This window comes from Pristiophorus japonicus, chromosome 12 (assembly GCF_044704955.1).
Source record: "Pristiophorus japonicus isolate sPriJap1 chromosome 12, sPriJap1.hap1, whole genome shotgun sequence".
Lineage (NCBI taxonomy): Eukaryota > Metazoa > Chordata > Chondrichthyes > Pristiophoridae > Pristiophorus > Pristiophorus japonicus.
The window spans coordinates 69207819-69213818 of record NC_091988.1 but is presented as its reverse complement, the minus strand read 5'-3'; positions in this window follow the sequence as shown (position 1 = coordinate 69213818).

Here is a 6000-nt window from a genome sequence, read left to right as displayed (position 1 = left end):
AGAAGTGTTTCCTAACTTCTCTCCTGGATCTGATTTGCAGGTTATGTCCCGTTGTCCAAGACTCCCCCACCAGCAGAAAACGTTCCTCTCTATCTACCCTATCAGTTCCATTCAAAATCCTAAAAACCTCAATCAAATCATCCCCTAACCATCTATATTCCAGGGAATACAAGCCAAGTCTCTGTAATCTCTCCTCACAATCGAACCTTGGAGTCCCCATAACATTCTGGTGAATCTGCGCTGCTCTCCTTTCTCAGGAGTGGTGCCCAGAACTGCCGACAGTGTTCCAGATGTGGTCTAACCAGAGCTTTGTATAGCTGCAGCATCATTTCCTCCCCTTTATATTCTAGCCCTCGTTATAAAGACTAACATTCCATCAGCCTTTTTGATTATTTTTTTAATACCTGTCTACTAAATTTCAGTGATTCGTGTACACGGACCCATAAATCTCCCTGGACCACCACTGCTCCTAGCTTTTCACCATTTCAATAATACTCGGATCTATCCATTATTGGTCCAAAATGGATGAACTCACATTTACCTGCGCTGAAATCCACCTGCCGCAGTTTTGTCCACTCACTGAATCTATCAACGTCACTTTGCAATTTTATGTTCCCGTCTACAATACTTCCTATAGCACCAATCTTTGTGTCATCAGCAAACTTTATATATGTCATGTATCTCACATTACTGTATATAACTGTATCTTACCATGCTATACATGACTGTAACTGGATATGACCTGTAACAATAAGCATACCTTACCACCAGGGGTGCACTTGCAGGAGACACTCCATACCTGTCCCACTGTGGTACATAAAGGGAGATCTCAGGCAAGTGCAGCACTGGAGAGCTGGAATTAAAGGTGCAGGTCCTGAGTGACCTTGACTTCAGCATGTGTCTCGTGTAAGTCAGTACATTAGAGTCAGGACTTAACAATATATGTCTCTCTTTGATGAAGTTACGGAGAGGATTGATGCGGGTAGTGCAGTTGATGTCTATAGGGACTTACGAAAGACATTTGATAAATTATCTCATAATAGCAAAACTAAAGCCCATGCGATTAAAGGGACAGTGGCAGCGTAGATATGAAATTGGCTGCAGGTTATCAGAGAGTAGTGGTGGATGGTTGTTTTTCAGGCTGGAGTGAAGTGTACAGTGTGTTCCCCAGGGGCTGGTATTGGGACCACTGCTTTTTCTGAAATATAATAATGACCTGGCCTTGGGTACACAGGGCATAATTTCAAAGTTTGCAGATGTTACGAAACTCGGAAATGTAGTGAACAGTGAGGAGAATAGGAGGACAGGTGGAATGGGCAGACACATGGCAGATGTAATTTAACACAGAGATGTGTGAAGTGATACATTTTAGTAGGAAGAATGAGGAGAGGCAATATAAAGTAAAGGGTACAATTTTAAATGGGGTTCAGGAACAGAGAGACCTGGGGGTGCACGTACACAAGTCTTTGAAGGTGGCAGGACATGTTGAGAAAGCTGTTAAAAAAGCATAAGTGATCCTTGGCTTTATACATAGAGGCACAGAGTACAACAGCAAAGGAAGTTATGGTAAACTTTTATAAAACACTAGTTAGGCCTCAGCTGGAGTATTAGCTGGCACTACACTTTTGGCAGGATGTCAAAGCCTTCGAGAGAGTGCAGAGGAGATTTACTAGAATAGTATTAGGGATGAGGGAATTAAGGAGGATGCCATTCTGCTCCTCGAGCCTGTTCAGCCATTCTATTAGATTGTGGCTGATCTCCATATCAACTCCACAAATACTGTGGCAACAAGAGCAGATCAGAGGTTGGGTATTCTGCAGCGAGTGTCTCACCTGCTGACTCCCCATAGCCTGTCAACCATCTACAAGGCACAAGTCAGGAGTGTGATGGAATACTCTCCACTTACCTGGATGAGTGCAGCTCCAACAACACTCAAGAAGCTCGACACCATCCAGGACAAAGCAGCCCACTTGATTGGCACCTCATCCACCACCTTCAACATTCACTCCCTCCACCACCGGCGCACTGTGGCTGCAGTGTGTACCATCTACAAGATGCACTGCAGCAACTCGCCAAGGCTTCTTCGACAGCACCTCCAAAACCCGCGACTTCTAACACCTAGAAGGACAAGGGCAGCAGATGCATGGGAACACCACTACCTCCACGTTCCCCTCCAAGTCACACACCAACCTAACTTTCAAATATATCGCCGTTCCTTCATCGTTGTTGGGTCAAAATCCTGGAACTCCCTCCCTAACAGCACTATGGGAGCACCTTCACCACACGGACTGCAGCGGTTCAAGAAAGCAGCTCACCACCACCTTCTCAAGGGCAACTAGGGATGGGCAATAAATAAATGCCCACATCTCAGGAATAAATGTAATTTTTTTTTTTTTACACGCCTTTGTTCCGTAACCCTTGATACCCTGAGCTCCGTTATGAAAGCTCCAATTGGCCCCCAGCATCCACAGATTTTTTTGGGGGGAGAGTTCCAGATTTCCAGCACCCTTTGTGTGAAGAAGTGCTTCCTGACATCACCCCTTAACGGCCTGGCTCGAAGTTTAAGGTTCTGCCCCCTTGTTTTGGACTCTACACTATTGAATCACCTCACCATTATGAAGGAAAGATGCTTCTTGCGGATAAACACAAGGGTTGTTCAACATTGTTGAATCCTTGCCACTGACTAAACCATCCGGTGATGATTACTCTCCAAAATGACGGAAATTTTACACCGAATCTGTGTACAACAGTGACAACAACTTGTATTTATATAGCACCTTTAATGTAGTAAAACATCCCAAGGCGCTTCACAGGAGCGTTATCAGAAAAAAATTGACACCGAGATATTAGGGCAGATGACCAAAAGCTCGGTCAAAGAGTTAGGTTTTAAGGATCCATCAGGACCACTCGGCTCTAGATCTCATTACAGCCTTGGTCCAAACATGGACAAAGAGCTGAATTCCAGAGGTGAGGTGAGAGAGACTGCTCTTGACATCAATGGATCATTTGACCGAGTGTGGCATCAAGGAGCTCTAGTAAAACTGAAGTCAATGGGAATCCGGGGGAAAACTCTCCACTGGCTGGAGTCATACCTAGCACAAAGGAAGATGGTTGTGGTGGTTGGAGGTCAATCATCTCAGCCCCAGGACATTGCTGCAGGAGTTCCTCAGGGCAGTGTCCTAGGCCCAAATATCTTCAGCTGCTTCATCAATGACCTTCCCTCCATCATAAGGTCAGAAGTGGGGATGTTCGCTGATGACTGCACAGTGTTCAGTGCCATTCGTAACTCCTCAGACAATGGAGCAGTCCATGGCCACGTGCAACAAGAATTGTTCGACATTCAGGCTTGGGCTGATAAGTGGCAAGTAACATTCGCGCCACACAGGTGCCAGGCAATGGCTATCTCCAACAAGCGAGAGTCTAACCATCGTCCTTTGACATTCAACAGCATTACCATCGCCGAATCCCCCACCATCAACATCCTGGGGATCACCACTGACCAGAAACTTAACTGGACCAGCCACATAAATACTGTGGCAACAAGAGCAGGTCAGAGGCTGGGTATACTGTGACGAGTGTCTCACCTCCTGACTCCCCAAAGTCTTTCCACCATCGACAAGGCACAAGTCAGGAGTGATGGAATACTCTCTACTTGCCTGGATGGTTGCAGCTCCAACAACATTCAAGAAGCTCGACACCATCCAGGACAAAGCAGCCCGCTTGATTGGCACCCCATCCACCACCTTCAACATTCACTCCCTCCATCACCGGTGCACCGTGGCTGCAGTGTGTACCATCTACAAGATGCACTGCAACAACTCACCAAGGCTTCTTCAGCAGCACCTCCCAAACCTGCAACCTCTACCACCTAGAAGGACAAGGGCAGCAGGTGCATGGGAACACCACCACCTCCACGTTCCTCTCCAAGTCACACACCATCCCCACTTGGAAATATATCGCCGTTCCTTCATCATCGCTGGGTCGAAATCCTAGAACTCCCTCCCTAACAGCACTGTGGGGGCACCTTCATCACACGGACTGCAGCGGTTCAAGAAGGCAGCTCACTACCACCTTCTCAAGGGCAATTAGGGAAGGTCATTGATGAAGCAGCTGAAGATATTTGGGCCTGGGACACGAATGAATAAACAAGTAAAATGTCCCAGGGCGCTTCACAGGAACATTATCAGACACAATTTGACATCAAGCCACATGAGGAGGTGTTAGAGCAGGTGACCAAAAGCTTGATCAAAGAGGTTGGGTTTAAGGATCATTTTAAAGCAGGAGAGAGAGGCGGAGAGGTATAGGGGGGGAATTCCAGAGATTTGGGACCAGGAAGATGAAAGCACGGCCACCAATGGTGGAATGATGGAAATTGGGGATGCTCAAAAGGACAGAATTTGAGGAGCGCAGAATTCTCAGAGCGTTGTCGGGTTGGATGAGGTTACAGAGATCGGGAGGGACGAGGCCATGGAGGGACTTGAATACAAGGGTGAGAATGTTAACTTTGAGGTGTTGCCGGACTGGGAGCCAATGCAAGTTGAGCCTGCACAAGAGCAGTCTGACCTTCTATTGCACGACTCAGGCATTGGGTGGCTTCTATTCGTGCAGCAATGCAAGCTGAGTCTTCGGCCATTAGATGCTGCAGTATGGTTGCGTCTACAAATGCATTCATGGAACTGCCCAGCCCTTCCATGTTGGACAGGATGGGCTCCAAGTTCTGAGCAAACCCTGGTGCCAGAGTCCTCCACGCTCCTTGACATCGCACTCAGGCTCTCTGGCAGCCCTGCCAATGCACCGAGCATTTCATTGTGCATACCCATCAGCATTCTACTGTAGGCCACCCCATTGAAGTCCTCACCTGAGTCCTGTGCAGCAGAACTCATGTGCGATCTCGCTCTCTGGGGAGCTGGCACCTGTGCTATACTTTCCCGCTGCCCTGGCTGCTGCCCACTTGTGTTCAGTGACTCACCATGTGCAGATTCCGCCTCTAAGCTACCCTCTAAAGTCCACGCAGTGCCAGTGTCTGAGCTGGTGGCTGTGAGTGTCAGATCGAGTGAAAATGTCTCCTCTTCTTCATCAGGCTCCTCTTCCTCTTGCACCACTGCTCGGCCAGGTTGGATTTCTTGGGGCTCTGAAATGAGAAAGGCACAAGGGCAGTGTACTGTGCACCTGGGAGTTTGCTCACAGGTTTGTTGAGCTGTTGAGTTGTTCACAAGACTCAACATAAAACCCTAGCCAGTTGGGTTCGGGGGATCCACGATGAGGCAGGTGGTTGTGAGCCTGGTGGATGAACTGATAATGTGTAGTGTGATTGTTAAACCTTTTGCTAATAAACCAACGAGTTCTTCATAGCAATGTGTTGCTATGAATTCTTAAGCAAAGAACCCATGAAGCAAATGCATTACAGACGGGGTTGTAGTGAGGGGTGGGCTGGGGGGAAAGCTAAAGCTGCAAGCTCACACCATGTTTAACTGGTAAGTCAGAAGAGATTGTGGGATGAAGGGGAAGTGGGATGTGAGAAGGAGAATTAGGTATGAGCATACCGTCATCTTCGATGGTTTCAGCCCCGCTGTTGGCCACACGGCCACTCCAAATACTGCGAGCACCGTCTCCTCAAGCAGGGTCAGAATATGGAGGGGCGCCTGTCCCCCTCTGGTTAGTTGCAGCTGCCTAAGGTTGTGAGCCACCTTGTTCTGCAAGAGAGAGGAAAGTGCGTCAGTGAGTGTGGTTCAATGTGTTGGGTTGATGTGCCTCTCATGGTTGAGTAGCTGGTGGTGTGTGCAAGCTGTGAGATATGGGTGTGAGGCTTGCAGCAGTGGTAAGTATGTGAGAGTGAGATGGAACTATAAATATGAGGCATGAGTCACGATTGTTCGAGATTGTTGGCAGGTGAGTAATGAGGTTATGGTGCATTAAGCAGTGTGTGAGGTTAGTGGTGCAGTTTGTGGGATATTGTATTTTAAGATGAATTCACTGACCTTGACCACTCGTGTAAGGTCA